Here is a 25,829-nt window from a genome sequence, read left to right on the forward strand (position 1 = left end):
GGTAAAACCATTAGCATTTTAAACCAAGCCAAATCCCAAAATGCTAGGGAATTCCTGTAAGCCTGGCATTCAGACAAATCAGCTATCCATAGACATAAGCCAAATTTATAGATTCAGAAGAGACAGTAGAAAAAACTAAGAAAACAAAAAAGACTAGAGCACATCCCACTCTAGCTGTCAGCAACAGATAAGCAGGAATGAACACCAGACAAACAATGAGGCACAAAATAATACTTTAAACAAGAAACCACCAAGGAGGAAACCACTTCCCCACCAAAACTGGCAGGGCTAGCTACTACTGTACATATAAACTGACAGCAAACCCCACGATCATTCCTACTCATGATGTTATCTAAACTGGGAAATGAAATAACAGCAGCAAACAATTTGTCAACTCTTTCAGATAGTCCAGAAAATAAAATAAAAAAAGAACAAACACTACCCTTGTTGCAAGGTTACAATTAGAGGATCTTGCAAGTCAGAAAGCGTTTCTCTCCTCCTTTACTTTCACTTTTTAGAAAACTAGGGAGCGTCCCCTCTGAGAGGTTTCCCATGCCCTTTTTTCCTTATGTGTTCTGCATGATAGTTGTGGCTCTTTTTTGCAGCTCTTCTTCCTGTCTCCTAAGATCATTCCCACATACCATTGTGCAACCAAGCACCAAGAACTACATGGTGTTCAGAATCTCCTAAAGCAAAGTTAGGCAACCCACACTAGATGGAAGACACACATCCTCTAGTCTCTGATTTGTGGCCCTGAAGTACTCAGAGGTACTTCAGGGCCGCATGGGTAGAAAAATGGCCAGTGTTGAAAATTATCATTCCCTTCTAAAATCAAATGAAAAACAGAAGAAAACTGTCTGTCTTGTGCTTTATTATAATACTGCCACAGATCAGGTGGCTAAGTCATACTGTTGACACAGGAAAAAGAACACACCTCTTTAAAATGTTATGTTTAATTTTAACTGTCAATCAAAGGTACAAATAAACAGCTATTACAAAGAAAAATTAGAATCACAAATCAAAAATAAATCACAAGGTTCTCATGCAAAATTAATTCAATAGAAAATATATTTAAAATGCTGTATTTGGAGAGTCAAGGCAGATGGGGAATATGATACACATTGCCAAAATGTATGCATGTGTACATGAAGTATGATGTGGTCTGTATTCTCACTGCTGTATTTCACCAAAGGATGTGAAAACTCACAGTGGAGCATTTTAATCGAAAAACAGAATGCCAGTGAAAACAAGCACAGCTTCATCACCTTCCATCTTATTGCTCAACAATCCTTTAAGCTTTGCTTGTTTATTTTATGGAGTCCTTGGTGCTCTCTTAGCTTGAGAGCATCAAGGACTCCATCATACAACCCTGAACTACATGTATTCTATTTAGTTTATCTTTACTGTCTTCAGAAAATATTTCATTCTCACTTGTATGTTTGCTTGCTTCAATGGAGCATAGATGCAGCCTGTAAAAAGCAAGACTACATACCTAGAATAGAAAAAGCAGATATTTGAAGGCAATGGTTGTAAGGACAGTAACCATGCTAGGATGGCTAGCATGATTGAAGACGGGCTGGTCAAATTCATTAAGAATTTGTTAATTGCACTTACATCTTCAAAAACAACCTACCACTGAATATCAATCTGTGGCATGGGAAGCTGATCATTTTCATGCCCATCTTCTAGGCTGAGTAGAAATGTCTGTTGTGCTCTTTCTTGTCCATTTCCTGAAAATCATTGTCTTTGTAGCTAAGTTTCAGACCTTGAAAACTGCAAGTTGATCACAAAACAATTGACCCTGAGAGTTTGAGAGAAAGTTTTTTTTTTCCCTCCTGGGAGCTATGTATATCATGGAGAGGAAAGAAAAACCTCTGCTTGTTTGATTTCTGTTTCAACTAATCCTTGGCTGTACAAGGAATGAAATGTGTGGGTGAGAACAGCAGCAACCCCTTTCATTGCAAAGAAACCAGTACACAAGGTACAGCTGAGGAACAGTGTCGCAAATTATTACTATGCCATTGTGAGAAAGCTTTATGTTGACTGTAGTATGTAGATGTGATTAAAAGTACAGTTTGGTTTTGCCCTGTACAATTCAAACATAGTTTTATAATTTTTACATTATTTGCATGAGTCACAATGCACAAAGCACTCTCGGGGAAGTGTGCTAAAATATTATGGAATGTATTTACATTTTTTCCATATAAAAGTGATTCTTTTTCCCCCAAAATGTGTTGTTATTGTTTTGAACTGGTAATAATTAACCCACTTTTCCCTTTCTTCAATAGCTATCAAGAAGGTTCAACACAAGAAATATGAGTTAAATATCAGGATCATCCATCTTATCTGGCAAAGGTGAAGTATTGAACAGAAGCAATTAACAGCATTAGCTAGCAAAAAGTTCCAATATAAACAAACATTTGCATTAATAATGACAATAAATCTGTAAGTAACAAAACTAAAATTCCTTCAGAGTGCAAGGCATTCAAATATATCAGACCATAGTCCCTTGTACTTCAGTAGAGAATGGTGTGACAGATGGAAAGATCTGTAGTTTGCCAGAAACAGCAAGTTACTATACAGATCCTAAGCAGAAGAAATGATGAGAGCCACCTACCTGAAAAAAAACCACTGACATCAAAAACATTTGAGATTAAGACCAAGCCAAGAATAAATCACTTAATACTTTTTTGGAAGCAAAGCTTGAGGCTATGTTCCAAGACAACAATGCTTAAAGTTAGGAAATAAAAAGTAGGAACTGTGCACAAAAATGGATCCTGGAAATCGTTATCATAATACCACAGAGAAAAACTATTAGGTGTAAGGTCCGGTACAATGCTGAAGTTGAAGGTTAATGATACAAAAACAGATTAGCACCAAGGACTGGATGACTGCAGATGCCTGTGAGTTCTTATGATTTAATAGATATGCAATGCAAAATACTACTTGAGTCCCCCTCCTTTTTTTAATTAAGAAGTACATTAAAATGAGAAACATGAACAGTTTCAATTTTTTAACCTCATGTGGCAAGCAAACTAATTGCATGGAATTCCATTGTGAATTCCTCCCTTGTCCCAAAAGCACATAACACAGCTAAGCCATTTGCCTTTTAAATTTGCAAGATGACAGCCTCTCCTTCTATGCTCAAGATTTTACTCTAAAGTACTTCTAAACATATTTACATATTATGAAGTGAGCTTAATTTATGTGTTCATTTTTCCATTTGTAACTCCATCTATTTCCTAATTTTAGAGTTAAGGAAGAGCTCCCATAGATTAAGGGCAGTTGTCTCTCATAGTCAGGCTGGGCAATGTTTTTTCCTTGGCTACAAAACCTTTGATAATCATCATCTCAGGTCATCTTCAAGATTTCTGCATTAAGTAAAAATATCTCTATAGCGGCACACTTTTTGAACTGTAACACAACCCTAGGAGGAATCATGCCCAACAATGCTCTTCTTCAAAGTTGCCCTCAAGCCATCAATACTTTGGCAATACAAATGATACCCAATTCAACTCAGGTTTACTGGTCCACATTCTTTATTAAAGTCATATATCTTCAATACTTGGAGTTGTTTAATCCATTTTAGTTGCTAGCCATTTCAATTCTTCTGTATTATTCTTCAGATAAACCTATCTTCTAAAGATAGCCCATCTATGGTCTTTCTTTCCTTTCCCATATAAACAAAAGTACCTTTACTCTCCTTATCAATAAAGCGAGCAGACTTGTTTGTTTAGCCAAATACAGAGAACAACTATGGAACCTGGGAGAGGATGAAGCAATTATGGGCTCAAATAGGCAGTAGAAGTCTGAAATTGAAATTAATCAGATTCTCACCAATGAAGGATTCACAAGTAGAAAGTATATCCTTGTGTCTAGTCCAAGCAGAAGTTTTTTATGAGCAAGGCAGCACCATTGCAAAATTGCAGTGAAATAGAACTTTCAAATTAAGTAAGTGGAAAATAGGACACATTATTTTTGGATGCAAACTGAAAGTTAAGAAAATAGAGGTTTCTTCCTAAAGAAAAGGTTAGTGACATGCTGGTAATATTTGAAATAGAAGAAATAGCAATAGCAGTTACACTTATATACCACCCCATAATGCTTTACTGCATTCTCTGGGTGGTTTACAGTGTCAGCATACTGTCCCCAACTGTTCATTATTTTACCAACCTCAGAAGTATGGATGGTTGTTAGGATTGAACTCTAGACGGTGGGCACAGTTAGCCTGCAATACTGCATTCTAACCACTGCACCATCAGGGTTCGAGAAACTCTATTGAAATGAATAATCTAAAAGGAAATTTTTTTTTTTACTAAACAACAAACAACTTAGGAAAGCAATAGAAAGTACTGCATATCATCAACACTAAAAGGCCAAATATTACAGCTGTAGTCAGAATAATGGGCATAAAGGTATCAGTCTACAAAAATGAGACTAGCAAGTAATAAAGAAAATAATGAGATACCTGAAGGTCATGCTTCACAAGAAGCCAAGAATACCAGTGCACACAGACCTGAGACTAATTGGTTTTGTGCTCAAATTGAACTGGTGTCACAAAGGACTATAAATCCACTACATGATACCTATTTCAGCTCAGGAAAAGAATCATTATCTGGGCTTGTCTTATCCTCAACAGAAGCAAAGAACATTGTTGGCACCGCATACAAATGAAAATCAATGTGGTTGGCACATTTGCAGATGCTGGATTTAATGCACATAAACCTATTCTGGAAGATAACCAAGGATATATCAAGGTAGTGCAGAAAAAGAGAGTAAATCCATGCTCCAAACATACTAATATCAAATGTGATGTCAAAGATTTCCAGAAACAAGAAATGATGGAGATACAATATTGCCCTATGAAGGAAATGGAAGCTGCAGTGCTTATCTGGCCCCTATCCAATGATCATCACTAATATCTTAAGAAGAATATAAATTTTCAAATGTAACCTAATGAGATAAAGTATTGAAGAAAAATACTATATATGCATATTATTATAATGCCACTCAAATTTTTCATGCCATAAGATTCTAACTGAACCTGATCTATATGGTTAGAGGAAGAAGAGATATAGTAATGTGACTTAGACAGATTCTATAACCAATCAAAAAACCAGTTGTCATTCAAACAGTAACTAATTTAATGTTATTGCTGCAGCCGTTGATTGGATAGATCTTGCCTTCTCTCAAGGAATTTGATGTGATCTGTGTATGGGTTTACCTTTGTTTTATTCCACAATAAAATCTATGAGATTTGTTGAGCTGAGAAAAAATGATTGAGCCAAAATCATTCAGTGAATTTCTACAACTGAGGATAGATTTCCACTTGAGTTTTTCCAGTGCTGGTCCAAAACTTTAATCATTTGCAAGCTCTCTATTACTACTCTTTTTTTTTCCTTAGCTGAAAGAAGCAAAATCTGCACAGTATTGAACATAGTACAGATAGTCCTTGACTTATAAGAGTTTGTTTACTGACCGCTCAAGTTTAACAGCACTAAAAAAATGTCTTATGACCTTTTTCTCACACTTATGATCACTGCAGTATCCCCATAGTCAAGTAATGAAAATTCAGATGATTGCCAACTGACTCATATTTGTGATGGTTATAGTGTCCCACAGTCACGGAATCACCTTTTTCAATCTTCTGATGAGCAAATTCAACGAGGAAATTAGATTCACTTAACTGTGCTACTAACTTAACATCTGCAATGATTTATTTAATCTGCAGCAAGAAAGGTGGTAAAATGGGGCAAAACTCAATAACTGTCTTGCTTAGAAACAGAAATTTGGGCTCAATTGTGGTCATAAGTTGAGGATTACCCGCATTTCTACTTGGGTTTAGTGTCTAATGCTGGTTGTGTTGTTTCCAAATTATTGACTTTGGATGTTTTTTCTTTCTTTTTTTCATTTCTTTAATATTTTGGTAAATTCTTCTGTGATAGGCAATTTGGTGTGGTAGTGTCATGCGCCTGTTGGAGTCTGAATCTGAGGAGGAAGACAAACAGCTGACAGGGAGTGGGAGTGTGGCTCCATTGGCTGTGGAGAAAACTGGAGGGCAAAGTCTGGCTGGGCAGAGTAGGGAAGAGGTAGAACAAGGGAGAGGGAGTTCAGAGGAAAACCCAGGCCCAGCCCCTCTTCATCCTAGGGCATGCAGGGAGGAATGGAGAAGAGAGCAATGTGGGTTGCCTGGCTTACAGGGGAGGAAAGGGCCCTGATTTCCTTCATTAGCCACAGCTAGGAAGAGAGTTTAAAAGAAATGCATCCTGAGTGCAGAAGCTGCTGGGAGCAAATGTAAGTTTATCTTGTGTTGACTTTGGTTATCTCTATTCCTGGCATCTTCCCAACTGTGTTGAGTTATTGCTGTGCCTTCATGTCTGGAATTCTTCCTCCTGCCCTGTCGGACTAATTACCTCATTTTGCCTTGATTGGACTTATAATTTCAGTTTTTGTTGACCACATTTTGGACTTGATTTTCTGCAGCCAAAGGCTGTTCCTGGGAGAGTTTTTCTCCAGCCAAAAGGTAACCAGGACATTGGGGGCAAAGTTGGAGCTAATAAATGGACTCCTACTGATTTTCTGGCTGTGTTGCCTTTGTGCCATGCCCTGTCATCACAGGTAGTTGCGGTTCTAGAATAGAAACTGGGAGACCATGAGTTTTAGCCCCTTTTAAAAACAAAGCCAGATGGGTAATCTTGGGCCAATTACTCTTTCTCAGCCCTAGGAAGAAGGCAGTGGCAAACTACTTCTGAAATGTTGCCAAGAAAATTGCAGTAACTTTTCTAGGCTATTACCAGGAATCAAGACTCCTGAATCAAAGGCATACAACATGCACACTGAATCAAAGGCATACAGCATGCACAAAAATACTTCTACAGATAATCATTGTTTAATGACTGCTTTGTCTGGTAGTTATTTGCACTAAAATAGTGATGAAAAGGTGACCATGCCTCACATTTATGACCTTTACAGGTCTGTAAAATGAGAGAAAGATGAAGTACAATTATAAACACAGTCAGTTTCACTTAGCATTGGCTTCACTTAACTGCCAAGTTGCCAGTCCTTATTGTGATTGTTTAACAAGGACTCCTGTATTCAACTCAAAGAGCCTAAGATTCCGCAAAGAAATCATAGCAACCAGTCATAGTATGCAATTTATGCTGCCAAAAAGTGTCCTATTAATATGTATCTCAGCACATGGGAGCCCAAGCCAAGGCTTAAATGAACATGATTACTCTAGTTTAAGATAAATAGATGGACAGAAACAAATTATTAAACATTTGATTTGATTTTAAAAACTGAACAGTTACAAATCATAGAGGACATGCCAATACAAAAAGACATACACTTACTTCATGTCAAGAAAGGTACAATTATTGTAGGATATATGTCATATTTTCATGCATACTATTGCCTTAGATGATTAGAATACTTTGGGACTTCTATGTCCTACTGCCAAACATTTTGTTCTAAGTGACCCAGAGTTATCACTAGCATATGTTCTTTTTTCTATTGAGCAATAATGTATAGTATCTTTAAGCATGGCGCTACACTTGACTTTTGAGTGGCATACACTGCAACCAGTGTAAGAGAGGCCCATCAGTAGGCATATTTGCTGTCAACTCCTTTTCTATGGAGTTGCCTAATCCAGAATGAAGGATGACCCTGATCTCATAGTTTTCTAGAAGCTGACAAATACTTGTTTTTTTCCAGAAAAGTTTAGTTACTGATTGTGGAGTCATTGAAACCTATGTATTTCTCATCTTATCTAATTATCAAATATAATATGTATTATTAATTATTTTTATTATCTGTAAACTGCCTAGAATTCACACTGAGATAAATTGCATAGACATCAGAGTTGGTATTCAGCAGATTCTGACCAGTTCTGGAGAACCGGTAGCGGACATTTTGAGTAGTTTGGAGAACCGGCAAATACCACCTCTGACTGGAGATTTTACAGTCTCCTTCCCCTTGCCATGCTCACCAAGCCACGCCATAGAACCAGTAATACAAAAATTTGAATCCCACCACTGATAGACATGTTTGTTCCAACTAAAAGGAGGAAAAAGAAGGGAAAATATTAGTACAAGATGGGGTTGAGTAAGGGGGGAAAGTAAAGGCACAAGAAAAATGGACAAAAATAGAACATTGAGACAAAGAAGGTGGAGAGAAAATAAGTAACTGAAAAGGAAAGAAATAACTCTTTCCTCATTAACTCGTTTAAGCATTACAGATGGGATTAAATTAACCAGGCAAATGGCCAGTTCTAAGCTACAGCTAATTTTCAAAACTACCCATATTTTTCAGTACTGATGTTTGCTGTATATTCATCCATTCGCAATGCATCTTCTATTATCATCAAACTGAAAACAACTCTCCTCCCTCCCCCAAAAGAACAATTTATGGTAAATTTGGGAAGTGTCATGCCCCTGGTGCAGACTGACTCTGAGGGAGAGGAGGAACAGCCAACAGGGAGTGGAGGTGTGGCTCTGGAGATTGTGGAGGAGGCTGGTGAAGGTCAGAGGCTGGCTGAGCAGTCAGTGGAGGAGCCAGGCCCATCCTCTATCCATCCTAGAACATGCAGGGAGAAGAGGATAAGGGAGAGATGTGGTCTACTTGGGAGGAGCGGGCCTTGATCCTCTTCATGGATTGCAGCTATGACAACTGAATAAGAGTATGGAGCTGCGTACTGGCGAACGCTGGAAACAAAGCATGCAAATATCTCTAGTTTATAGTTCCTCTCTGAGTTTGGCGTCCTTCCCAGTGTGTGTTATCTGGGGACATCCTCCATCCCTTATCTTGCCTGGTTTGTGTTGCTTTTTTCCTTCTTTGTGTAACTGTTTGCGTGGGAGTGTTTTTGTCTTTCGTCAAAGATATTCGCAGCTTGGAAGCAAACTGAAGAAATAAAAGGGGCTTCATCTGTTCTCTGTGACTGTATTTGTTTTGTATCCCACCCTGGGTCATCACAGGAACCCTCATTTTTGTATTAGCTCAGTATGGTATAGAACATTCTATTGAGGTTACAATGTAATTAAACATAGCATTTAAATATGTTATCCTTTATATTTATACTATGCCAATAATTTATGGATTTCCTTTTACCTTCACTTCTGGCAAATTTCAAACACTCCAGAGTTGATATGGAGGGATATACACAAAGAAATGTGGAGGAGAAAAAAATATCTGTTCGACTGCTAAATGCAATTCTGTCTTTGGATGCATATAATTCTATATCTGCATGTGCATATGTATACAATTTGCATACGTTAAGTTTAAAAATATGATTCATAATATTCATAGTTGAGAAATACACAACAGTATTTCTTTCCTCTTACATTCTTTTCTACTAAAGGAAAAGAAAAAGAAAGAAAAAAGCACTTTTAATAAAAGCTTTTCTTTTTTTTTTTTTTAGAAAAAACCAATTTTCATAGCATATATTTTAAAACCATCCACATTTTTACTAACCACAGAGCAGTAATAAACATCTGAACATAATAAGGAAAAAAACCTTATAGAAGCTTTTGCACTCCTAATAGTACTGTAATGGCTAGTTTCCCTGTAGTTTGAACGAGAATTAATTATTTTGACCTCTTAAACCAATTCAATTATTCTGAATTATATCTAGATTTTTTTTTAAATATCCTTTATTATCCAGATTTTAATAGTAGTAAATTATAACATATTAATAAACTCTTCAAAAATCAGAAGGAGTCTGGTAGCATCTTTGCAGACTAACACATTTTTTTAAAAAACCAATAACCATAAGTTTATATGAGTGACAGCTGACTTCAACAGATGCATGAAATGGCTAAAATGATTTGAATTTAAGCAGGAATGAAGCAGAAGGAAAATGGAGGTGGGCATTAGAAAGGCAAGTAATGCAGCTACAGATTCCATGTGAGACAGATTATAAATGCCTTGCATTTAACAATTTTAAAAACTCACTGCTTTTGTTGAGCTCTTCTGAATTTTTTGCTTTTAAGTAACACAGCAATTGTTGCCATTTTTAATATTTGATTCCTGACCAAATTTCATCATTTGGGGAAAATAGCCATATCTCTTAATAAAGGATCATTTGTATTTGCATTATTAGTTGTAAATCCAAATAATCCTAATAAACCTATTCCAGGATTGCTTAAAAATTGTACATAATATTTAATAGTTATTATAAAATATTATCAAAGAGAATACAGGCAGTCCTCAACTTACAACAGTTTGTTTAGTGATTGTTCAAAGTTACAACAGCACTGAAAAAAAGTGACTTATGACTGATTTTCACATTGACGACCTTTCCAGCATCTCCATGATTATGTGCTCAAAATTCAGATGCTTGGCAAGTGGTTCCTATTAATGTCTGTAGCTGGGTCCCGGGATCATATGACCAAGCAAAGTCAATGGTGAATCCAGATTCACTTAACCATCAGGTTCCTAACTTATCAAATGCAGTGACTCATTTAGAACTGTGGCAAGGAAGGTCATAAAATGCGACAAAACTCACTTAAGCAATGTTTCGCTTAACAACAGAAATTTTGAGGCTCAATTGTGGTGATAACTAGCCAAGGACTACCTGTATTGAAATTCAGAAAAAGAAAATTGACCAATTCCTCATTTATCCCTTTAAAACTTGAAAATAATCTTATTTAGTATGATTTCAATACATTTGGATTATGTGTGCTCACACTGAAAGCACCAAAAATCATAGTTTACATTTTGATAATGATCAAAAATGAATATAGGTATGTAGCCAAGAGGGGAAGACTGATTATAAGTATTACTTACCATATAATTTTGTATAATCATTTTCTAAATTATAAAAGCAAATGGCTAAATATAAAATAAATGGAATCACATGACCAATTGCTTTTGGATAATTGATCACTTTACAATATTAAGAGTAAAGAAGAACCACACATTCATTTCAATTATTCAAATCTGCACATTTGATTTGTATATCAATTGTATAGAAAGAATTTTGACCTTTTAAACACTGGTATCCAAGGAAACTCACGAGAATACCATGGACAACCCAGAAAACAAACAACTCAGACCTAATCAATCCAGAATTTATATCTGAGACAGAAATGATCAAGCCAAATTACTTTGTTTTGGAGACATTGAATGAAGACCTAGTTACCTTGATAAGTTCATAATATTGAGAAAAGTGGAAAGAAAATAACTTGCAGCAAAATGAGTGGAGCTTGATTGCAGAAGTGATTGTTACAACACTGAGAGTGTTGAGGACTGAGTTAGGAGCAGATTATCCTGGAGCGCTATCTATGTTGTCATGAAGAGATGATGGTTTATAATTAACATTAACTTCATGTAGTTAAGTTTTCATTATTATTATTACCTTTATTGTCAGTGTACAACGTGTGTACAATGAGATTGACTGAGCCTTTCTTCATGCACAACTCACCAACACAAGTCACAGTGAGAGCAGAAGTCCCTAACCCAGTCCCAATTAAAACCCATTAATACTTTTAATATAATATCAGCATTCAACAATCTTGTTTAGCTGTAAGTTTCTACAAGTTTTCTCATTAACTTCAAACTTGTGATGTTGTGCATTGTCCTTCATCATGAGATACTTTTTAGGTTCAAATTCTTTTATTTTATTTATTTTGTCAAGCAATTATAAGATAACAGGTATAAGTATAAACATAATTATGGATACATGAAATTGATACATATAAGAAAAATAAAAAAGAAACAATAGGATGGGGACGGTAGGCACGTTGGTGTGCTTATGCATGCCCCCTATAGACCTCTTAGGAAAGGAATGAGGTCAATAGTAGATAGTCTAAGGTTAAAGTTTTGGGCGTTTGAAGAAGAAACCACAGAGTTAGGTAGAGTATTCCAGACATTGACCACTCTGTTGCTGAAGTCATATTTCCTGCAATCAAGTTTGGTGAGGTTTACCTTGAGTTTGTATCTATTGTGTGCTCTTGTATTGTTATGATTGAAGCTGAAGTGTTCATTCACAGCTGGGACATTGCAATGCATAATTTTATATATTATACTTAGATCAGACCGAAAGTGGCATAGTTCTAGGTTTTCTAGGTCTAGAATGTCAAGTCTGGTGGCATAAGGTATTCTGCAACAAGTAGAGGAATTGAGAACTCTTCTTGTGAAATATTTCTGGACTTTCTCAACTGTGTTAATATCAGATATGTAATGCGGATTCCAGACTGATGAGCTGTATTCAAATATTGGTCTAGCAAATGTTTTGTATGCTCTCGTTAGTACCAGAGAAAAAGCTACGTAAGATTAGGTTAACAACTCTTAATGCCTTTTTGGCTATGTAGTTACAGTGGGCTCTAGCACTTAGATCATTAGAGATGAGTACTCCAAGGTCCTTGACAGAGTTTGGATCATCAACAAGGTCTTGACTATTCAGCTTGTATTTTATTTTCTGATTTTTTTGCCAATATATAATAAAGAGCATTTATTTGTTGAGATTTGAAGTTGCCATTTGTTTGACCATTCTGATACATAGTCGAGGACTTTTTGAAAGGTAGCAGTATTGTCTGTGTTGAATAGCTTTACATCATGAGCAAAGAGAACGCAGTTGCTCTTAATATGATCACAGAGATAATTTATGTAGAGAATGAAGAGAGTTGGTCCTAGAACACTGCCCTGGGGGACACCACTGTTTACAGGTAGAGAATTTGATAGGACGCTCCTAATTTTGACCATTTGTTATCTGTTTAACAGACATGTTTCTATCTGGATGCTTCTATCCAGTTATGCAGGTGTCCAGAGATTTATTTATTTTATTTATTTATTTTTGTTTACAAGATAATAGGTATAAGTAAAAACATAGTTATGAATACATGGATACATATAAGAAAAATAAAAAAATAAAAGAAACAATAGGACAGGGACGGTAGGCACATTGGTGTGCTTATGCATGCCCCCTACAGACCTCTTGGGAAAGGGGCAAGGTCAATAGTAGACAGTCTAAGGTTAAAGTTTTTGAGGTTTGGGGAAGAAACCACAGAGTCAGGTAGAGTATTCCAGACATTGACCACTCTGTTGCTGAAGTTGTATTTCCTGCAATCAAGTTTGGTGCGATTAACCTTGAGTTTGTATTTATTGTTTGCTCCTGTGTTGTTATGGTTGAAGCTGAAGTATTCATTGACAGGTAGGACATTGCAATGTATGATTTTATATACTATACTTAGATCGGACCGAAGGTGGAGTAGTTCTAGGTTTTCTACGTCTAGAATGTCAAGTCTGGTGGCATAAGGTATTCTGCAATGAATAGAAGAGTGGAGAACTCTTCTTGTGAAATATTTCTGGACTTTCTCAACTGTGTTAATGTCAGATACATAATGGTGGTTCCAGACTGATGAGCTGTATTCGAGTATTGGTCTAGCAAATGTTTTGTATGCTCTAGTTAGTAGTGTAATATTACCAGAGAAAAAGCTACGTAAGATTAGGTTAACAACTCTTAACTCTTAACGCTTTTTTGGCTATGTACTTACAGTGGGCTCTAGCATTTACATAATTAGAGATGAGTACTCCAAGATCCATGACAGAGTTTGGATCATCAACAAGGTCTTGACTATTCAGCCTGTATTTTTTTTTCTGAATTTTTTTGCCAATATGTAAGAGAGAGCATTTATTTGTTGAGATTTGAAGTTGCCATTTGTTTGACCATTCTGATACATAGTCAAGGTCTTTCTGAAAGGTAGCAGTATTGTCAGTGGTGTTGAAGAGAACGCAGTTGCTCTTGATATGATCACAGAGGTCATTTATGTAGAGTATGAAAAGAGTTGGTCCTAGAACACTGCCTTGGGAGACACTACTGTTGTCAGGTACAGAATTTGATAGGACGCTCCCAATTTTGACCATTTGTTGTCTGTTTGACAGGAATGTTTCTATCCAGTTATGCAGGTGTCCAGAAATACCGTAAGATTTTAGATTTAGGACTGAATCAAAGGCTTTAGAGAAGTCTATGTTGATTGTGTCTATTGCTTTGCCCTGATCGAGTTGTGTAGTCCATATGTTTTTGCAGTCTAAGAGTTGCAGATTACATGATAGTTTTTTCCTGAAGCCAAATTGTTTTTTTGGAGAGTTGGTTGTGTGTTTCTAAGTGGAGGATGATGGATCGGTTAATAATAGCTTACATGACTTTACAGGTGATGCAGCATAAAGATATTGGTCTGTAATTTTCAACTAGGCTGGGCTCTCCCTTTTTGAAGATGGGGATGACCATGGCTTGTGACCATAATTTTGGCAAGGAGCTGGTCCTGAAAGATTTTTCAAAGATTATGCTTAGAGGTTCTGCTATGGCAGTGGGTAGAAGTAGGCACATATTCTGTCCAGTCCAATGGATAGAGATGGTTTTAGATTGCATAGTGCTTTTTCAACATTGTCTTCTGTAAAATCGATATGTATTAGATCATTGTAGTTGTCTGTGGTTCGACTAGGAAATACTGGGCATGTTCCATTGCTGTTTACAAATACTGAGCCAAAGAATGTGTTAAAGAGCTTGGCTTTAATAATGTCGTCGTTGCAGTCTTTACCATTAGGTCCTTTCAGGGGTGGGACGGACCTTGAGTCTTTTAGTTTGTTGTTTACAAAATTATAGAAAGGACGGGTAGAATTGGTGCATAGAAGATTTTCTTCTGGTTTAATGTGACAATTGGTGCATTCAGTTTTTATCTGGTAGCATACATTTTTGTATTGGCTTTTGAAGTTGGCAACATGACCAGATATGTTTTTCCACCAAAGTGATTTCTTTTTGGATTGAAGCTTCCTTATTATTATGGGTAATTATTTTTTTTCTGGTTTTGGGAGTTGGTAATGGTACATATAGTTCGATGACTCTTTTGACTTCAAGTAAAAATATGTTGTAATGGTCTTCTACAGTATTGCATCCATAGAATAGAAATTGCCAATCAAGGGATGAGAGATCGTTGTTTGTAAGATCATAGTTGCCTTTTTTGAAGTTATAATTGGGGATTTCTTCGTTGTGATGATTTTTGTGTGGACGTATGTTGAGATAAAAGTCAATCATGTTGTGGTCACTGTTGGAAAAGGGTTCTTTAATTTGTATTCCGTAAATTGAATTCAAATTATTGAGATCGAGGCAGTTGTTAAGTCTAGTTTTGTTGGTTACTAGTTGTTCTAGTCCCAGATTTGTTACTGCCTTGTAGAAGGTTGCATGTGTGGGTTCAGTTATACATTCATTAAGGGTCCAGTTAACATGAGGTAGATTGAAGTCACCAAGAAATATAAAAGCGTGTGGGCAGGATGCTGCCCATGTTAGTAGTGTATTTAGCTTGTTTGCATGTTCAATGTCATAATCAGGGGGTTTGTAACATAATAAGAACTGAAATGTGATATTTAAGGACAGTTCACAGATGATAGTCTCAGGAATAGCAAGCTCCTGGGTAACTTGGATGTTTTTTTAGATGTAGGGACTTTTTATAGAAGATAGCAATACCACCTCCTCTACGGATTTCATGATCTGATCGGTAAACATGATAGTCTCTTACTGTGGTAATGGAGTCAGGGAGAGATGCATTGAGCGATGTTTCACAGACAAATATAATGTCGAATTTAGCTGTATTTAGTAAGAGGAGAAATTCAGGTATTTTATTTATAAGGCTTCTTGCATTGAGTAGCTTGCATTTAAGGCCAGTTGTGGTTGGAACAGAGGTAGTTAGGGGCAGGCGTGCCTAGTTTTGAGTGATGTTGGATTGGATGGGGTGGGGTTGGATGGAGATTTTAGTTTTAGGAGTAGTTTGTTGTATACCACTGAATCAAAGGCTTTACAGAAGTCTATGTAGATTGCTTTTACTGTTGTTCCATTAAATTTATGCTTCAGAAGTGAAAAAATGACTTTTGAAAAAAAAATTTTAAAGGTTTCTGTTGGACTTTTATCTGTGGGATCTGCATAGCTATTCGGCATATTATAATATTTCTCTTCTGTCAGCAATTCACTTCTTCAGATGGAAAAGGGGCTTTGGGAATGGCAATCAGAAACTTTTGTTCCATTTTTTTTCAGTTTTGTCTAAGATTGTCTATTTGTGATTTAAACTGTTCCAGTCAATATGGTAATTAGTCTTGCTAAATTAGGATGAATCGTTGAAAAACCAGGGTCAGTTTTCTAACATAATATAATATTCTGATTTAGTGAAGTATTCATAGGCATAAAATATTTATCATTATTCAGTTCCCAGAAGTTATGTCTTCTACAAGAAAACTGTATTTGTATTGTATTTAGAACTGTATTTATGTGGGTATGATAATTTGATATATTAAGCCAAACAATAGAATAATAGAGAGAGAGAAAGAGGAACACAGAGCAAAGCTGATTTTCAGGAAGTAAGGAATAGGAAGAGGACATCTTAATGTCATCATAAATCTTTTTTTTCTAAAGAATTAAAAAAAGAATTAAAAAAATCAAGAATATTCTTTATATATTAATTTAATACTCCCTCTTCCATATTCCAAAAACCTTTAAACAGCAGAAACCAATAATATATAAAATTATCCTGTAGATATTTGCGTAGAGTATAATCCATTGAATTATATTCACAAATTGTTAACCTAAGGTATAAATATATGTGAAACCAAGATGGAGTACTAGGGGAGAATTTGTAATTGGGAGGCCACAAAAAAATTAATTCATAACATAAGCTAGTGTTCCATTAACTAACAGTAACTATTCATAAGAGGTTTCACTTTCTCACATTGATGAGCTGATTGAATTTTTCTTATGTCTCATTGTTGTTAATATGCTGGTTAGTTTCCCCATTTGGTTGCTTGCTAAAAATAATGCAGCTGAAGCCGATAGGTTGACTTTATGGCTCATCATGGCAGATATATTCATCATTAACCATTATGCTGATATCCAGAATATTTACAAATTCTAAACTCACTAAATTAGCATTTTTCTTTACATTGAAAAAGAGACTTACATACCAGAAGGCTGTTTAATTTGTTTCTTGGTTAGTTTAAAAGATTTGTATAGCCACACATCTTAAAGCCCAACTCTGAGCTGGTTCACAACAACAGTAAAACCACAAAATCATAAAAACCTTAAAACCATAAAATTAAAAACCTGGCACCTCAGTCATCTACCTGGATGACCCAACAACCAAGATGGCCTCATTCTACCCCAATTTCTTGTTTCATCTCACAATAGTGATATTTCCTTCAAACCCCCAAATCACCAAATTTTGATAACTCTAAGGGTTGATATTTCTGGCATATAAGATTAAAATGAATGTAAATTAAATATCCATTCATAAAAATACATTTTATTTAATGTTTAGAGAATTTTCATTAATGTAATTTCTTAACTGTTCATCTTTTATTCTCCTGAAAACATCTTAATGTCTAGTATGCTTTGATAACATCATACTTGAAACAAATGCTTGTTAAACATAATCTACCAACGCTAATAATTGCTGCAAATTTTACTTAAAAATTAAATAGGGTACTTAGAAATTGCTTAGAGATATTCTTTTTCCTTATATGTAGGCAACTTCCATTAAACAAGAAGTATATTTAAGTGTCATTCAGATCAGACACCAACATATTTTAAAAACTTCATTCACTGATATTGTTTATAGGTGAATCACATTATGATGCAGTCTGTTTTTCATTTTTCTTTAACTAATAAGAAAATTAGAGCAGGATAAGAAGAAAATGGCAAATTGTAGAACTGTTGATCTGGTAAATGAAATTGCCTCTGGGGAGGTGAAAAGCAAGTGTTTTGGAGTAATATCTCATGTCTTTGTTGCTCTGAAACATTTAAATGCTCATTAATGTTGTGCTGTTTACTAGTAAAAGCTCTTTTGTTTTAGTTTTTTTTTTCTTAAGCATCCCTTTTCTGAATTGCAGATTAAACTCATGACAAAAGATGAAAGGATTTTACAATGCAGCACTTGGGTAAATAGAAGATAAGGGATCAAATTGAAAAGTGTACATCACATGAGACTTATAATTATAAATTGGTGGAATTCCACCAAAATCTCAACCTGGAAATGGCCTTGCAGTTTTTCTTGTCTTACCTTGCCTTCTATTGGAGTGCTGCAGTAACATGAGGAAGAAGCCAGTACTTAGAAACAACAAAGCATGGCACATTTTCTTGGGATAGATAGGAAGATGTTTTACAAAATTAGAGTTCTGTGCAAGAGTTCTATGCAATCTATGGAATTTTGGAGATGCTACTCTTTTTTTTCTGACATGAATATAATATGTTAGGAATTCCTTATCATCACTTGTTATCTCAGAATAATACACAAACTATAGTTCTCTGTTCAGTTTTATCTTCTACACCAGTGGTTCCCGAAGTTGTCGGTACTGCCCCCTGGGGGGGGATGCCTTAGGGGGCGCTAAGAGGCGGCAGGGGGTGCTGGAGGTGAGTAACAGGGCACAATTCAGGGGTGAGAAAAAATCCAGCCACCGCCGCGATCGAGGCCCCGCAGGATCATCCCATTGACTTGCATGCTGTGGTGCAAGGAGCTCCGCTCCCGAATGCAGCATTGGGAAAGGAGAGCAAAGCCAGAGTGGCTTTGCACTCCTTTTCAAATATCCTGCCAACGCTGTGTTTGGGGCTGTGGGGCAGTGCCCCGAACGCAGCGTTGGAATAGAAGCCGCAGCATTGGGAATAAGAGAGCAAAGACGGAGTGGCTTTGCTCTCCTTTTCAAATATCCCGCCGCCACTGTGTTCCACCCCATTGAGCCCCTAGTACTGGAGGCACCTGCCCAAGCACGTCCAAATGGAGCGGTGCACGAAGTCAATGGGGTCAGCCTGAGAGAGGGAAAGAGAGAGGAAAGAGAGAGAGAGAGAAAAAGAGAAGGAAGAAGAGAAAGAGAAAAGGGAAAGAAAGAAAAAGGGACAAAGAAAGAGGGGGATGGAAGGAAGGGACAGAAAGAAAAAGAAATAAAGAAGGAGAGAGGGAGGAGAAAGATAATGAGATATCTATTCTAGTCCAATCACCTGCTCCAGCAGGGTTAGAAGGGAGTATGTGTGTTTGTGTGTGTGTGTTCTCCTTGTAATTTACCAGTACATTTTGGTTTTGCCTTCTTCAGAATTGGCACTAAGGAAAAGTAGTTTTTTTAGGGTGGAGATCTGGTCCAATGGATCCTGTTTAAAGCCTCAACAAAATGTGGGAGCTTCCTGATAGTCTTGGCCATGTTTTGTTCACAAAACCGTTAATTAATAGAAGCCAAAGATGTTTCAATGTGCTGGCAAAGATGCTGGCAAAGATGTTTCAGTGTGGAAAAGGGCCTCTAAACTAGGCCTCATTTCAATCTGATGCACCAGTCTCTCTGTCTCTCTCTCTCCCTCTCTCCCCCTCCCTCCTCCATCCCTCCATGGCCCCCCTTCTTTGTCCCTTTTTCTTTCTTTCCCTTTTCTCTTTCTTTTCTTTCTTCTTTCTTTTCTCTCTCTCTCTCTCTCTTTCCCTCTCCCAGGCTCACCCCATTGATTTGGTGCACCGCTCCATTCGGACTTGCTTGGGCAGGTGCCTCCAGTGCAGCAGGCTCAATTGGGTGGACCTGCGGGGCCGGCACCTAGAACGCAGCAGTGCGGGCACATTTGAAAACTAGAGCAAAGCCAGAAGTCGGGGCCGGTACCTAGAACACAGCAGTGTGGGCACGTTTGAAAACTAGAGCAAAGCCAGAGGTTGGTAATTTTTGCTGCAAAGAATCACAAAAGCTTCTCGGTTGTACACAAGAAGGGACACATATATCAATGCAATTCAGCAACATAAAATAAAGAAATACAAATAAAACAAATCAACAAGAATTGGCAAAGCATCTCTGATTAGATTTTATTCACTACTAGAATCTAATCAGAAATGCTTTGCCAATTCTAGTACAATGACCTGCTCCAGCAGGGTTGGAAGGGAGTATATGTATATGTGTGTGCATGGCTGTCAAAACTCCAAAAATAGGTCAAGTAGTTCTGGGGAGGCCAGTCATAAATTAGAACACTTGCTAAGCAACCGGCCATTAAGTGAGGACCACTTGTATTTGGTTTGCCAGTCACCAAACCACACTCACCCAGTCACATGACCAGCAAGCCACACCACCAGTCACGTAACCAGCAACCACGCACACCCAGTCATGTGACCAGCAAGCCACACCCACCCAATCACATGACCAGCAAACCACATCCTCAAATTAGGCCATGCTCACAGAAATTTGAATCCCGCCCCTGGATGGGGGGCATGAGGATGAGTTTGTAGCACCAAGGGGGCGGTGGACTGAAAAAGTTTGGGAACCACTGTTCTATATCTTCTACACCAGTCTTTCTCACTTTTAGCAACTTTAAGATGTAGGATTTCAGCTACCATGCTGGCTGGGAGAATTGTTGAGGTTGAGAAATACTGCTCTATACTACTGAATTTATATATTTTCACTGAATGAAAAACTATATTGGTCAAATTGTAATGAAATTACACTGAATGTAATTGTATTACAATTATGTGACCTTATATATTTGTATATTTTCCTCATTCCTGTTATTGTATGGTAAGGAAGGAGACACAGCTTTGTGTGCTATCTATGTTGCTCACGTGGCCAAAGCTGTCACTTTTTTTTTTAGCAAGAATATGAGTTCAAGAAGACTCCCACGTGTGGTCCAGTTCTGCATAAGGAAGTGTGAGCCAACAATAACTAAATGTGGAATATCTCTAGAATCAAGAACCCTTTAAGAATTAAGCCTGAGCCTATTTTTCCCATTGTAATAGCCCCCGGGCAGCAGAATAATACCTCTGTTACATCTTTATTCAGGTTGGGATTCAGATATATAAATGGGTACCATCCACATTTTAACATTCCTGACCTCGTGCCAATGGATGACTTCCTTTGCATGAAACACTATAGGAAAAAAAGTGACCGAGCCTGGGGAAAGAGTCAAAAGAGGAATCAGTTTGGAATCTCTATGTAGCCATAAATGGATTAGATCCAACCCTTCTTGAATTCTGTTAACCATTACCAGTGACAAAATAGTGGTAACTGTTAATTGAATAGATTCCGGTGCATAGGCAATCAATTTAATTGGAACTTTATGTGTGTACCTGGTCTTTCATGCTTGACAAACACTAAGCAAACATCCAGATTGTTTTCCATCAAGCATTTCATCAACATCCATGTGCCTGTTTGTAACACGAGGATGGTTCAGCAACACTTGGAGAACTATTGTCCTTTTCTTCCACAATGTTAGCACTGAAAGCAGCACACCAGTATTGAAAGGTCTGTTGATCTTTCAATACTTACTTTTTTCCTCATGTCAGTTAAGATCTTATGACATTATTTTCATTTCTTTTTAAATGAAAATATCTAGAAATTTACTAAGTTCTTGTAAGAACAACCTCCCTCAGTCATTTACTGTTCCTAGGTTTGTCTTGTGCAGAGCTAATTAGGAAACTCTTAAGCAGGTCAATAGTTCTTTTCCTTTATTGACAAAACTGGTATTTAGTGATTTTGAATAAAGGCTCTTATAAAAATGGCTAATTAAGTACTGTGAATAACAAGCCATTGGAAAAGAGTTATAACAAAGGAAATATAGCCAAAGTAGTGGGCCTATTTTAAGAAAAAATATTTTTCATGTGAAAAACTCTACCCTTAATTGAAATTTTAGAAAATAATTAGAAAAGAGCAATGAACTCTTTTAATACTTGTTTATCAAATCCTTCTTTCAATTACTTCAAAGTGAAATAGATGTTAGCATATGTTTTATTCTCTTGCAATCCTTATGAGATGTTTTACACTGAAATTTACCTAAAGCCAATCTATTGCCTTCATTATCAGCTGAGCAAGTATCCAGAATTTTCTAGTACAAGTATAATGTATGTATAAGATATGTTCTCAAATCAGATAACTCTTGCTTGTTTTATTTTCAACAATATTTCCAACATTGTCCTGGACAAGTAATAGTAAAACCCATGAAATAGATTAGCGCATGACAAAGCACTGAGAACCACTAAGAGCTGAAACCCTGCTTGAATAATAAAATTTTAAGGTACAGTGGAAACTATCTATACCTCCAGTGTGAAAATATTCCAAAGTATGTATGCTTTTAGAAGCTCTATCATATACATTCACTGAATCTTAAGAACTGAAGACCTCAGCAATCCCTCTACAGAAATCGAGATTAAATGGGGAAAATATTACCTTACTCATTTTGGGAATGTTCCTTATTTGCATTGTATATGTTTGTTCTTTGTCAACCTTTTTGCAACTTCTCATAAAAATATATTACATTAAATTAATATGAAACGTTTATGCCATGTTTGGCTAACACTGCATTATTTGTTTGCATTTTAATGATCCCAGACATTACTACATAATGCTCTGTTTTTCCTTGTTATAAAAATCATTCCTTCTTATAACATGAGTAAGGGGGGGGGAGGAAATACCTCCGTCCCCCCAGTTTGCAATAACATATTCTCATGACAGATAGTCTTAACTGCTTTTGCATTCGTAATAGTCACAAAAGATGATTAATGCATGGAATATCAAGAATTACTCAGGGGTAATACCTTGGGCCATAATTACTAAAGGTTTGTATAACTTCCAAATCATGTTTCCTACAAATATTTAACAAATCAGCAATAGCACAAAATGTTCCTCAAAACAACTCTAAACTGTTCTTCATTCATTTGGGGCTATCCAAATTAACCTAATTATGGTTGTTAGCTGTAGATAAATGCATTATTAAAATACCCTTTAGCACTACAAAGAAGAAATGTAGGCATGCCATACTGACTAAATTGCCAATGAATGAATGAATGAATGAATGTATGTATGTATATGTATGTATGTATATATATATATATATATATATATATATATATATATATATATATATATATATATATATATATATATAATTTTCTGAGGTTCTCATGGGTATTTGTATGTGGATCTTTGGTTGTTCGGTTTTCTCCCGCGTAAGATTCAAAGTATCTAGGCAACGTTTCGATGAAGTCTCATTCATCATCTTCAGGCTTCTGTCTCCGGCTCTGTGCTTCTCAGAGTAATGTGAGATTGCAGCTGCTTCCTCCTTTTAACTGCCAGTGGGGTGGGACTTGATTGGGTGGGGGCTTGGCTGTGTTCTGATTGGGTGGGGGTGTGTTCTCATTGGTAGGGGGTTTGGCTGTGTTCTGATTGGTTGGGGGTTAGCCGTGTTCTGATTGGTTGGAGGCATGTTCTGTTCAGGTGGGGGCTTGGTTGTGCTCAGGTTAGTCTTAGTTGCTGGGGATTTGAGCTGGTGAGTTGTGATCTTGCTGTTTGGCTTCTAGTACGTGGTCCTGCTGCATCTTCATAGTGGGTGTCGGTTTGCTTCATGTATGGCTCAGAGGGGTTTGAAGTGGGTAGTGATGCAGCTGCAGTGCAGCTTCTGGTCCATGGTCGTGTCTCATTTTCTGAATGGGTGGGGTCTGTTTTCTATATGGAAGTGTGGTGGTGGCATCTTGTGTGGTTCTCATGGGTGTGGGTCTGGTGTCCTTCTTCATGTTAGGTACTCGTCTGTTCATGAGGGCGGGTTTCCAAATGGCTGGAAGGCGGGAGGTGTCATCTCGTTTGTTCATGCTGTGTGGGCGTTTTTCTATCTCTATGGCTTCTCTGATTATTCTGCTGTTGAAGTGTTCGGTTTTGGCGATAGTTCTGGTATTTTTAAAATCAATTTCATGTCCTGTGGCTTTGAGGTGTTGGACCAGGGAAGAGGTCGTTTCTTCTTTTTGATTGAGTTCTTATGTTCTTCAATGCGTGCACTTATTCTTCTGTTAGTTTGTCTAATGTATGTGGTAGGGCAGGCAGTGCAGGGGATTTCGTATACTCCTTGGTTTTCTAATTCGATTTTGTCTTTGGGGTTTCTTAGGATGGTGGATATTTTTCTGTTTGTGCAGAATGCTGTTTTGATGTTGTGTTTTTGGAGGATCTTGCTAATTTTGTCTGTAGTGCCTTTTATATATGGGAGGAGGGCTTTGCCGTTTTCTTGTTCTCTGTCTTGGATTTTGGTTGGGGTTTCTTTTTGGATTAGGTGGGTAATCTTCTTTCTTTGGAATCCATTGGCTGTAAGTACGTTGGTGAGAGTGTGTAGTTCGTTTTTTGGTGTTGTTCATCGGCTAAGCATTTTGTTCTGGAGATGAGTGTCTTGGCTACTGGAATTGATCTGTGCTGGGTGGTGGTGTGAGAGTGCATGTAGATAGCGGTTAGTATGTGTTTTCTTCTGGTAGATGGTGTATCCTAGGGAGCCATTGGATCTTTTGTATACCAAGACATCTAGGAAGGAAGTTGATTGTTGGCTTCTGTTTCCATGGTGAATTGTATTTTGGGGTGTAGGCTGTTGAGGTATGTGAGGAAGTTGTTCAGTTTTTCTTTCCCGTGTGGCCAGATTATGAAGGTGTCATCTACGTATCTGAGCCAGAGTTTGGGTTTGTGGTCGTATTTTTCTAGAGCTTGTGTTTCAAAGTGTTCCATGTAGAGGTTTGCGATGACAGGTGAGAGGGTGATCCCATGGGTGCTCCTTCTATTTGTTTGTATTTTTGTCCATTGTAGGTGAAGTATGTATTGGATAGGCAGTGGTTGGTTAGATCTAGGATGTGCTTGGGGGTTGTATTTGTTTTGGATGGCTGTCAAGGCTTCTTTTATTGGCACTTGGGTGAAGAGAGGATATGACATGAAGCTTACTAGTAGGTCGCTAGGTTGTAAGTTTTGTTTCTTTATGATCTCGATGAACTGGAATGAGTTTCTTACGTGTGAGTTGATGGATTCTGCATAGGGTTGTAGTTGTTTGGCGAGAATTTGGCCAGGTTTTGTAGAGGTGAGCCTATGGAGCTGACTATTGGTCTGAGTGGGGTTCCTTCTTTGTGTATTTTGGGAGACCATAAAGCTTAGGGCATCTGGATGATTTTTCTCTGGGTATGATTCCTTGCTGGATTTCTTCACTGATGGGGAGGCTTTTATTTTGGATTTGGTAGTTTTTTCTAGGTAGGTGGTGGGGTCTGTCTTTAGGGGTTTGTATGTGGGGTCTTGGAGTAGGTTGGTTAGCTTGGTTTGGTAGTCAGATGTGTTCATAACCACTGTCGCGTTGCCCTTGTCTGCTGGTAGGATTATTATGCTGGTGTCTTCTAATAACAACCAAAGATCCACACACACACACACACACACACACACACACACACACACACACACATATATATATATATATATATATATATATATATATATATATATATATATATATATATATATATATTTTCTGAGGTTCTTGCAGGTATTTGTATGTGGATGTTGCCTAGATACTTGAATCCACGCTGGAGAAAACCCGAACAACCAAAGATCCACATATATATATATATATATATATATTTTCTGAGGTTCTCGCAGGTATTTGTATGTGGATCTTTGGTTGTTCGGGTTTTCTCCCGCGTAAGATTCGAAGTATCTAGGCAACGTTTTGATGAAGTCTCATTCATCATCTTCAGGCTTCTGTCTTCGGCTCTGTGCTTCTCAGAGTGGTGTGAGATTGCAGCTGCTTCTTCCTTTTAACTGCTAGTGGGGGTGGGACTTGATTGGGTGGGGGCTTGGCTGTGTTCTGATTGGGTGGGGGTGTGTTCTCATTGGTAGGGAGTTTGGCTGTGTTCTGATTGGTTGGGGGGTTGGTCGTGTTCTGATTGGCTGGAGGCGTGTTCTGTTCAGGTGGGGGCTTGGTTGTGCTCAGGTTAGTCTTAGTTGCTGGGGGATTTGAGTTGGTGAGCTGTGATCTTGCTGTTTGGCTTCGAGTTCGTGGTCGTGCTGCATCTTCATAGTGGGTGTCGGTTTGCTTCATGTACGGCTCGGAGGGGTTT

At 37.4% G+C, this 25,829-nt stretch overlaps 1 long non-coding RNA gene across 1 annotated transcript in view; it reads right to left on the minus strand.

Annotated features, from left to right (window-relative positions):
* Positions 1 to 25,829, minus strand: part of LOC148126370 (uncharacterized) — a 313,275-nt gene that overhangs the window by 122,231 nt on the left and 165,215 nt on the right. The window lies entirely within an intron of this gene.

The sequence above is a fragment of the Pseudonaja textilis genome, chromosome 3, assembly GCF_049901715.1.
Source record: "Pseudonaja textilis isolate UNSWEBS1 chromosome 3, rPseTex1.2, whole genome shotgun sequence".
Taxonomy (NCBI): domain Eukaryota; kingdom Metazoa; phylum Chordata; class Lepidosauria; order Squamata; family Elapidae; genus Pseudonaja; species Pseudonaja textilis.